Consider the following 11,477-nt stretch of genomic DNA (forward strand, 5'->3'; position numbering starts at 1 on the left):
GAATGCTAATGTGGTCTTTTAAGTATCATTTTGATGAATTTTATTGTTACATTAGAGGCAGTCTGGTTTTTCCAATCAGTCATGTCCACTTCATCACTGTCAATGTGCTACCATAACATTAAATATGACCAGAGGTAAACATTATTGAAAGCTGAGCCTGTTACTGCTGTTTTACAGTAGCGTAATTTTGTTTTTATTTCCTTCGATTTTATGCTGATATGGGTTTCAGCAGTATTTGCCTGCAGCCTCTTTCAACTTTTCCTTTTAATTAAAAAGCCTAATTGGGAGTAATAAAAACTTCCAATTAAGTCTTTTAAATAAAAACTGAAAGCTGAAAGTGGCTGCGGTTGCAGATAGAGGCTGGCACTGACATGTTCACTATGGAGGATACTATTACTACAGGAAAATTTGTGGTTGATGGGTTCAATTTGAGACCTGTGAGTTAAGAGAAGTGGATCTTGGCAAAGCTACTCAAGCAGACAATTATGCAGTTAAACATCCGTGTTTTTTGGGGGTCTTTGTTTTTGAGGCAAGAGAGGTACTGAAGGAGATCTTAGATCAATTCTTTTTGTAGTGATAGGTTCACTAGATAAAAAATTTCAGTAATAATGCATTTTTAACAATACAAATAAAAGATTCAAGTATTTAAACAAATTGATAAAATATTCTAGCTTATTTGTTATTTTCATTTTGGTATAAAATAATTTAAAAGTTTTGGCTTTATTTTCCTTTATTTCTTGCATTAGAGAAATGTGCTAGAAAAAGCCTGCCATGGAGCCTAGGATTATATAGTCTGTAATTGGACAGAGTGGTGTACAGTTTGCTGATTCTTGCATACTAACTGAATAATAAAAGACTAAAATAAACGTTTCATACTATATGAAATGTGCAAATATGTGACTTTCTGGGATTTTCCTTTAAAAATAAATGTTAGATATCCAATTTTTTTTTTTTTTTTTTTTTTTTTTTTTTTTTTTTTTTTTTTTTTTTTTTTGAGACAGAGTCTCACTCTGTCACCCAGGCTGGAGTGCAATGACGCGATCTCGGCTCACTACAACCTCCGCCTCCTGGGTTCAAGCCGACTCTCCTGCCTCAGCCTCCCGAGTAGCTGGGATAATAGGCACATGCCGCCTCACCAGGCTGATTTCTGTATTTTTAGTAGAGACAGGGTTTCACCATGTTGGCCAGCCTGGCCTGGAACTCCTGACCTCAGGTGATCCACCCACCTTGGCCTCCCAAAGTGTTGGGATTACAGGCGTGAGCCACCATGTCTGGCCTGGATAGCCAATTTTTAATTCCTATTAGCTCATAGTATTACGTGTTTTGGGAAACAGGAAAGATACATCAGGGAGTTGGATTCATAGGAGGGTATTTTAGCTTTGCTCCATAATTAACCCTTCATTGATTTCATATATTTTTGGAAGATTAAAGGAAGAGCATTTTCTGAGTCTGAATATTTTACTATATTTCACTTGAATAAAATATTATTTTAAATAACTTTCTATCTTGTGATCACTAACTTAACTCATACTTTTTAAAAATTAGCTTTTATGGCCGGGTGCGGTGGCTCAAGCCTGTAATCCCAGCACTTTGGGAGGCCGAGGCGGGCGGATCACGAGGTCAGGAGATCGAGACCATCCTGGCTAACACGGTGAAACCCCGTCTCTACTAAAAATACAAAAAATTAGCCGGGCGTGTTGGCGGGCGCCTGTAGTCCCAGCTACTCGGGAGGCTGAGGCAGGAGAATGGCGTGAACCCGGGAGCCGGAGCTTGCAGTGAGCCAAGATCGCGCCACTGCACTCCAGCCTGGGCGACAGAGCGAGACTCCGTCTAAAAAAAAAAAAAAAAAAAATTAGCTTTTATTATCTGTTTGTTGTTATAATATCTGTTGCATACAGAAAACTTGGAATGTATAAAAAATCAAAATTATATGTAATATTACCTTAAACCACAGTTAACATTTTTTTTTATATTTCTGTCCATTTTTTAAAGCACTCTTTATACACACAGACACACATATACCCACAGGCAAAAATAATAAAATTAGGATTGTATTATTTATAATGTTTTATTTATTCCTTTTTAACTTAACATTATATTTAAGCATTTCCTCTTTTCGAAGACATACGTATGTATCCTAATTTATTTGACTGGTTTCTAATTTTTGGACATTTGGGATTGAGAAGCTAAATACCATAGGAGCAAAGAGTCAGGTTTTGAAATCATGCTATCTGGATTTTAAGTCTTATTTCCAAAATCTACTAACCACATGATCTTGGACAATTTCTTTTTCTGAGCTTTTGTTTCCCCCTGCATAAGATGCAGAAAAGCACAGTTTGCACCTCATGGAATAGATATGAGGCTTAAATGGTTAATGTATGTAAAGGTGTCATAGCACATAGTTAGCACTACATACAAATTAACTATGATATTTCCAATTATTTTCTATTTTCAGTAATTTATACATTTTGCATATTTCTACTTAAATTAGCAAAATTAACTTATTTCCTATAGTCCTTCATCATACAAGATGCCTCTAGAATAATTTATTTACATCTTTAATTCTATATTAGAAAGGTTTGGGAGTTTATTTTCTATGGGGCCACATATTTATTGTTAAAGTTATTGTTAAATGCTTTATATTATATTTGGTGGCTATTCTGAATGAAATATTACCTTTTTTTTTTTTTTTTTTTGAGATGGAGTCTCGCACTCTCGCCCAGGCTGGAGTGCAGTGGCGTGATCTCGGCTCACCGCAAACTCCGCCTCCTGGGTTCACGCCATTCTTCTGCTTCAGCCTCCCGAGTAACTGGGACTACAGGCACCTGCCACCACTCCCGGCTAATTTTTTTGTATTTTTAGTAGAGATGGGGTTTCACCGTCTTGGCCAGGGTGGTCTCGATCTCCTGACGTCATGATCCGCCCGCCTCGGCCTCCCAAAGTGCTGGGATTACAGGCGTGAACCACCGCGTATCTCTTTATTGCATTTTCCAATTGCTTGTTGTTTGTAAGCCAGTTATTGATTTCTAGAAATTGATCCTATCCAGCAATTTGCTAAACTTTTAGTAATACTTGAAATTGAATATTGCTTTAATGACATAAGGAGCCTCTTGGTAAAATAGTCTGTTTCTAGTCCTTTCAAAAATTAATATTTTTATAGATTTTAGCCTTTTTTAACCTGATTATTGTTATTTTTAGATTTCTGTTTTCCTTTGAGTCAATTTTCGATTTCACATGTGTTTTTCCAGAAAATCATCTATTTCATCAATTTTTTCAAATATCTTAACGTACAATTTTGCATTTAATGCACAGGTAGTGAAAAATTATTTGTTATCAGAGCTACTTTTTTTTTTTTTTGAGACGGAGTTTCACTCTTGTTGTCCAGGCTGGAGTGTAATGGTGCCGTCTTGGCTCACCGCAACCTCTGCCTCTCAGGTTCAAGCAATTCTCCTGCCTCAGCCTCCTGAGTAGCTGGGATTACAGGCATGCACCAGCACACCCAGCTAAGTTTGTATTTTTAGTAGAGATGGGGTTTCTCCATGTTGGTCAGGCTGATCTCGAACTCCCAACCTCAGGTGATCTACCTGCCTTGGCCTCCCAAAGTGCTGGGATTACAGGCGTGAGCCACTGCGCCTGGCTAGAGCCACTTTTTATATTTAATTTTATTTGCCCATTATTTAATCTTTTATTCTTGGCTAGGTTTTCTAGAGATTTATTAACATTATTATTTAAAAAAATATAAGTTCCTGGATTTATTTGATTGTTTTCTCTGTTTCAATTTTATTTTTACTCTTATTTTTAAAACTTAATTATTTTTTAAGTTTCTGCAGATAATTGACTAGCTCAAGTAATTATTGTGAGTATTATGACACTGTTTTCATCATAAATTTGCCTCTGAATATTGCTTTGCTTGCATTTAGTACATCTTGCTATAAATTAATTTTTTTCTGTCATTTTCTCATATGCTCATAAATTTTAAAAGTGTTTTTTTTTTTTGTCCTAATGTTTTATACTGCTGTTTACAATTTTCTCATTATTTCTTGTCTTGGCTCTTGGTTACTGTGGAAGTTTCTTTATCTGTGAGTCTCCCTGTCACACTGTGCTCTGGACTGCTGCTAGGAGGACCTTTTAAAAAGCAATACACTCTATTTTTTCTAATTAAGTGTATCCACTGACTCTCCATTCTATATGATGTAAAGTCAAAGACCTTAGAAGACACATTGGGCCCTCTGTAATTTAGCCCTAACCTTCATGTGTAATCCTCATCTGCCCTTTTGATCCCATCACCTCCTGAAAATCTACTTCTTACTCCCATTATGTGGCTGCCTTTATTTGGTTGCTCTAATACTCTTACTCTACTTCTCTGGCCACATGCTTTATTATGTGTAGTGCCTTTTGTGTAACTTCTCCTTTATCCCCATCAACAATCCATCCATCTCTCCTGGGTACTGTCTAGAGTTTTAGAGCTATGTGATCCAGCGCTCACCATGCTCTATGGGCATATGTGCCTCCATTTTTGTCTCCCACAGTTGGCTGTTGATAAGAATAGAGAACAAGTCTTGACTTTTATATCACCATTACAATTAATCATCAAAATAATTGATGAACTTGATGTTCTTAATTTATGAAAATTAAGAAATTGTGATTCAGAGAAGTTAATATTTTCAAAGTCACAGACTAGTCAATAACATAGATAGAATAACTCAAATTTATATCGACTTCACTTATGTTCACAAGTTTTGACAAAAGTATTTCCTTATGGCCAAAGAAAATAGATGAAGAGCAGTGTCTGCTGGTTTAGCTTGAAATAGTCCAATACCAGCACAATACTCATTTAAAGTACTTCCATATTCCATATTGTGTCATTAGTTTAGTTCTACTCAAATATGTAGTCATATGTATTTTAATATAAAGCAATATTTTTTATTCTCCATTATGAAAAATAGTAATCTTTTACCTGGACTTAATAGTTAACTGTAAATGTTATTCTAAGATGAGTCTATCATATTACCATTGTTAGACTAAATTGCAAAGAAATGAAGCCATATTTTAAATTGAGCATTGAGGTAATTTCTTTTTTATATTAATTCAGGCTCCCATTGGGGCATAAATATAAATAACAGCAGGGTTGACTTCTTCAGTCACTGAACAGAGGTACCCAAATGCTACTGTAAAGTTGTATGGTGCAAAATTTTTAAGCTAACCTAGGTGAAAATTTCTGTATACTTATCATCTTATTGAGATAGCAAGCCACTTTTCATCAAGTGTGCTGAAAGATTATCTGAGCTCTGGGTCTTTTACTAATTTGGAAAACTTGTCAAAGGACAGTAAAACTCACATTCACAGAAAAAAATCTGTGTAGTAGAATAATCCTTCATATTTATCTTTCATGTGATTATGTTTTATATATAGATTAGCATTCATACAGTATTTAAACTATTTTTTTAAATTTTTTTATTGTATGTTTTTTTCCTAGGCTTCTTTTCAGGTGGATAAACCAATTCTTTATTCTCATATTTACCATCTCTAATACCTATTGAACACACTGAGATGATCTAGAAGCATATCATTTGAGTTAAATTCTTTGTAGTTCTTATAGCTGCTGAAGGTCTGATTAATTTGGTGCAAGCTAACTTCCCTGTGCTTGTTACTGTCAACATTTGACTCCATTCATATTCACCCATTCACTTATTTTATTCCAGTCAATAGAATTTCTTCTTATAAAAACCCTCAGGTAGATTGTTAAAAACTTGTTCAACAGTTATGTTATCATTAATCACTTTAACATTCTACACATATTCATAGATCATAGACATCAACAAGAGAAATAGTGTACCGTGATGTACACAGTTGGCTATTCCTCATCTGAGATCTTCACTCTGTTGTCTCCTTCCACATGAGTTTTACTTTCCAAGATAATTTCGAAGTTGACTTTGAAGGAAACTTTAAGCAACTGTATTTACTTGACTGTAATTTTCATTATATTATTCCACAACCCCTCCCCTTCTTAGTCCATAGCTTGTCAAATCAGTACTCTGGTGATTTGATTTAAAAATTTCCTTAATATTAGATTTTAAATGATGTAAGGTGGCCACCTGAAGTTATGGTGCAGGACGTTTACATAAAAGATACAACGAGATTTAGGATCATTTGACCTGCCCTGGCAATAAAACCAGTTCCATAAATAAGCATGTGTGGATATTCTACTAGGCTTAAATTTACTTACTACTAATTTGCAAATTGTGGTTGGGTTAGGATGATTATCACTTTTGCTGTTAAGTTTATTTGATGGAGCTACAGGGATAAAACCAAATAATGAATGAATTTCTGTCATCATCATGAATATCTTTATGTTCCAAGATGGCTCTCTAACTTAGCTATTTTTAGCACTGCATCTGTCTGTTTGAAGGTACTTTAATAAAGTTATTAACCTTTGTAAAGTAAATAAAAAATGATACAGAAATAACCCAAATCAGAATTTTTAGTACTTAAATATTGGCAGAGAAGTAAAAGCAATAAGAGATAAAATTATATGTTCTTGTATTTTATAAATCAAATTTTATCTAGGCCAATTTTATCAGAGAGTTGAACTGATGAAAATTGATTTATAGAAGTCAATTTGTGTGTGTGTGTGTGTGTGTGTGTGTGTGTGAATTTCAAACTATTAAACACTGTGTAGTCCATAATGTTACAAAATCATTAAAAAAAAAAAGAAGAGGAGAAAAGAACATACAACTCTGCATGTCTCCACAGACTTGTGAGTCATAATACCACAAGCTCATCTCCTCTACTGGCCCAGTGACATTAGAATAATGTGTTCTGCCAGCCATGGCTCTTTCCCTTTTGAACATATCTCAAATAGGCATACCTTTAATTTTTCTCATAAAGGAAATGGACAGCAATTTATAGTCATTTATTACACTTGAAAATATTCTACTACAAACTGTTTTCATGGAAAATCATGGATTGCTCAGTATGGAAAAATAGAATACTGTAGATAGAATATGTTTATGCACAAATATGATAAAACCTAATGTCACTCAATTGCCAGCCTTCCTACCCTATTCTCTCTTCTGTTTCCTCTCCCCTCAGACTTCTGCAGCTTACTATGCTTTAGGATTTATTGGGAGAAAAGGTCTTGTCCTGTTTGGAGTCATTCCCACTGAAGCTACTCCCTGGAGTCTTTCCCAGCCCTACTTTGAGCCTGTTTACCTTGGTGCTGTTCCTTGCTGAATATTCCTGGATAAAGTCACTCAATAGGATGCAATGCTGCTCACTTCTCAGCAGAGCCAAGAGAGAGGTAAAAGTAAGTGGTCTACATTTCCATATACTGCCTCCTCCCCTTATTTATTTCTGATACTCTCAGTAAATTAATGCAGATTCATCAGACTTGACAAAAGTTTTGTGAGGGTTTCCAGAGATTTATTGTAGTGGGAAGATGAATTCTATCTTCTGACTGCCTCCTGTGTGAGGAGGAAGCACGTTTCTAATGGGGTGTTGGGATTCTGGTTTGCAGGTCTTATCTTTGTTTTCTGGACTTCAGGGCATTTCAATTGTTCCAGAACACCTTCTTTAAATCTCATGGCATGAATATTCATTATTTTAGAGGAAGACCCATGAGACAAATACTCCAAAGTGCATTTGTCTATTTCAAAATTTACTTTAAAGGCAACATAACCTATGTTTTCAGGAAAATATGTCTTTTCCACGGTTTTATCCATATGCCTCTGCTTTATGGTCTGACTTCCAGAAATTGATTATAGCCAAAAGGAGCTCTGCCTGTTGGGAATTTGCCCTTGTTATTCTTATAAGACTTGGAACTCCTGGGGAGAGGGTGGTAGCTTTGAGTATTTTTAAAAGTGAAATCCCTTGGAAGCATCATTTATTTTCAAAAGCTCGTATTTTCTTTCTTCTTCCATCACAACTCCTCTTGTTCCTCCCTTCCTCTCTTTTTCCTTGCTAATATGTTTTTAGAGTCTAATATGTATGCGTTATGAAAATAATTTAAATAAAATGTCCTCTAAAAGGTTTCATGAAAGAGGTATCTTTTACGAGCAAGTGAATATGTCGAAAATGAAATCAGTAATAGGATTTATACACACTTCCGTACTGATAATTTGGCTTTAAGAAGTAATGGTTAAGTTAAAAAGATAGTAACTATGACTGGATCATGTGATTAGGCTTTGTGTCCCCACCCAAATGTCATCTTGAATTGTAATCCCCAAGTGTTGAGGGAGAGACCTGGTGGGAGGTGATAGGATCATGGGGGCAGTTTCGCCTGTGCTGTTCTCATGATAGTGAGTGAGTACTCATGAGTTTTGATGGCTTTATAAGGGGCTGCTCCCCCTTAGCTTCTTTCAGATGCTCTTTCTCACCTGTTGACATGTAAGACGTGGCTCTTCCACTTCTGTCATGATTATAAGTTTCCTGAGGCTTCCCCAGCCGTGCAGAACTGTGAGTCAAACAAACCTATTTTCTTTATAAATTACCCAGTCTCAGGTATGTCTTTATAGCAGTGTGAATGTTTTAATTAAGGTTTTAGTTTTGGAGAGAGAGGTTGAAGACAATTATCTCTGCTCTGTCTTATCTCTTTCAACCAATTCTCCACATGTTTTGCCTCTAGACCCAGCAAACTCAAATGCTTGGATGAACTGCTAAGTAGAAATAAAAATGATAATTCTCTTTTATTTCTTCTTTTTCTATGCAGTCATAATAGGTGGATTTTCATTAAACATGGGAAGATAAAAAATGGGAAATGCACTTTCCCTGAACTCTCTCAATGTTCTATAAAATGTTCAATTAATTGTACTTGCCACTGTCCATATTTCTTTTCATATACTTTAGATTGCATGAGGTCTCTCCCATGGCTCAGTTAACATTAAGAAAAGAGACCCAATTTATTATTTTTTACTGAACTTAGAACAGCTAGTGAATAAATACCACTACTAATCATTTCATTTGCTTCGTGACCTGTTGTTTAAACTTTTGAGGAACCATAACACAGTAGAAACTAAAACTGTCTTGAAAGAAAAGTCAGCTAGTAGGTAATAGGAATAAAACTTGATTTTTTTCCATGCCTTCATGCACCACAGCTAGGCACTGTCTTTCAAGTAGGTCATCAAATCATGTAATAACCAAGCAAGTAATTACATTCCACATACCACATAGAGAATTAATTAGAATTAAACATTACAAAAGAGGATACTGAAATGGTTAAGAACATGAGGATTTGCACATAGAGAAATTTGGGTATGAATCCCAGCTCTGTAATCTAATGACTATGTGACTTGGAACAAGTTATTTACAACCGAGACACTGAATGTAGAACATCAGAAATAATAAATGGCACACGATGATAGCTCAATAACTCAGTAATGCTATTGTCAATGGAAACCAAACAAGAACATTTTTTCTGTCATTGTTATAATCAAGGGACTATTTTGGCATAATGGAGCAAAGTTCAAAATAGTGATTTCTTTTGTATTTCAGAAAATGTGAAGCTCTATCAGTTTGTGTTATTAGAAAGGTGTGTGTGTGTGTTAAGGAGAGAGAGAAAGAACTGGCAGAGTGGGTAGTGATGTGTTCCATCTCGGGTATTCTTAAATGGACTATTTAAACATTCTTTAGTGGCAGTGTAATGCAAAGAGCAATGAACTTGGAACAAGAAAACTTAGGTTTCTATCTCAGCACTGTCAACTTTGATTATATTAAATACTTGATTTGCATAGGTGCCTAACAACTGTTTTTTAGATTTAAAGACAAATGAGTTGTTAGTCCTGGAATATCAGGGTTGGATGTAACTTCAGTGGGCTACAATATTTGCCTCTTTTAAAGATCATGACAGAGTGATGAGAACCTGAAAATAAGCTGAGGTCAAGTGGGTGTCCATGTCTGTGAAACTGATGGAGGCTGATAAAAATGTCACATCTTCCAGGTCAGGTGCAGTGGCTCTTGTCTATAATCCCCGCACTTCTTTGGAGATTGAGAAGGGAGGATTGGTTGATCCCAGAAGTTTGGGACCAGCCTGGACAAGAAAGCAAGACCCTATCTCTGCAAGAAATTAAAAGAAAATATTAACCAGGGGTGGTGACTTTCCCTTGTAGTCCCAGCTATTCAGGAGGCTGAGGTGAGGATCACTGGAGCCCAGGAGGTTGAGGCTGTAGTGAGCCATGATCATGCCACTGCACTTTAGCCTGGGCGAGAGAGCAAGGCCCTGCCTCGAATATATGATCACATTCTCCAAAAAAATTTTTTAAGCCGACCTGCAGCCACTAATAGAAACTTCATTGTTACTTAATAATTTACTTTGGTTAGTAATTCCTAAAGTTTTTTTGTCTTAATAATAACTGATGACCCCAGAACTCTTATTTGATTATATCTATTGAAATTGCTGTATTAAAACTAGAACTGAGAAACAAAAAGTATTATAATTAGACCATTACCTGTTAAGATAAATAATATTTTCATAAAAAAGAACTACATTTTTCAAAACTAAAAACAAAATAAGAAGAGTGGTATTTCCCCCAATCCCCCATTTTTGCCAATTTGACTAAAGTTTGACTTAAGACAGCTAGATTTTCATATTTGCCTCTGCATTCAATCTGTTGCGATATCACCTGTCATGTAGCCCTGGAAAACTCTACTATATACTTATAAAAGTATGAGAGTGAAAAAGGAAATTGATGTCTTAGATTTGTTATGAAATAAATCTTGACCTCATGAGCTTCCTGAAAATATTTCAGGGTCTCTTGTGGGTTCCTGGCCCACATTTTGAGAAGCACTGATATAGGTTAATCATTGTTGCTTTCAGCTGTATTTTTTGAATTCAAAGACCCTTGGTAAGCAAGGTATATTTACTCAACAACTTGGGGTGAATTTATTAAATTCCTGAGTCCTTCTGAGTGGGAGAGATGGAAAGGATAAAAGCAATGTAGACTTGAAGGGAATGTGGCCTTGGAGAGTATGGAACATGGGGGCAATGAATCAATATTAATTTCATTTGCAGTATGCAAACTGGCTCCATTAATTAACAGTGTCTTAAATTTGGATCAGTTTCTTGATCTTTCTAACTCTCAGATTCCCCATCTATAAGAGAGGAATAATAATATTTAATTCATGGTGTTGTTGTGATGATTAAATCAGGTAACATACTTAGCTTAATGTCTGACATATAGTAAGTAGTCCATTATTAAATTGTTGTTTTAATTGTTATTTTATACAGTATTTGACCTGCTTATAAACACAGGTAAACTCTTTCTTCAGAGTTATACTTTTCTGCAGCAAAAAGTATCTTTATACAAAAGCTTTCCATATTTAGAATAATGTCCTTAGATTAGAATCCTCCTGGAATTACTGGCTCAATGGACATTTTTAAAGCTTTGAATTTATGTTAGGAAATTACTTTTTAAAGGGCTATATCATTACCACTTCCATCAGGAATGTATAAGAGCATTTGATAAGCTTATATAGATTCTGAG

At 35.4% G+C, this 11,477-nt stretch overlaps 1 long non-coding RNA gene across 2 annotated transcripts in view; it reads left to right on the plus strand.

Moving 5' to 3' along the window:
• LOC129486555 (uncharacterized) overlaps positions 1-7,295 on the plus strand; it is a 61,213-nt gene extending 53,918 nt beyond the window's left edge. For both annotated transcript variants that reach the window (XR_008659018.2, XR_010121911.1), the window contains one exon: positions 7,093-7,295. This is a non-coding gene — a long non-coding RNA (uncharacterized lncRNA). The remainder of the gene's footprint in view (positions 1-7,092) is intronic.
• Positions 7,296-11,477: the final 4,182 nt, after the last annotated feature.

The sequence above is a fragment of the Symphalangus syndactylus genome, chromosome 7 (assembly GCF_028878055.3).
Source record: "Symphalangus syndactylus isolate Jambi chromosome 7, NHGRI_mSymSyn1-v2.1_pri, whole genome shotgun sequence".
In the NCBI taxonomy this organism is placed as follows: Eukaryota; Metazoa; Chordata; class Mammalia; order Primates; family Hylobatidae; genus Symphalangus; species Symphalangus syndactylus.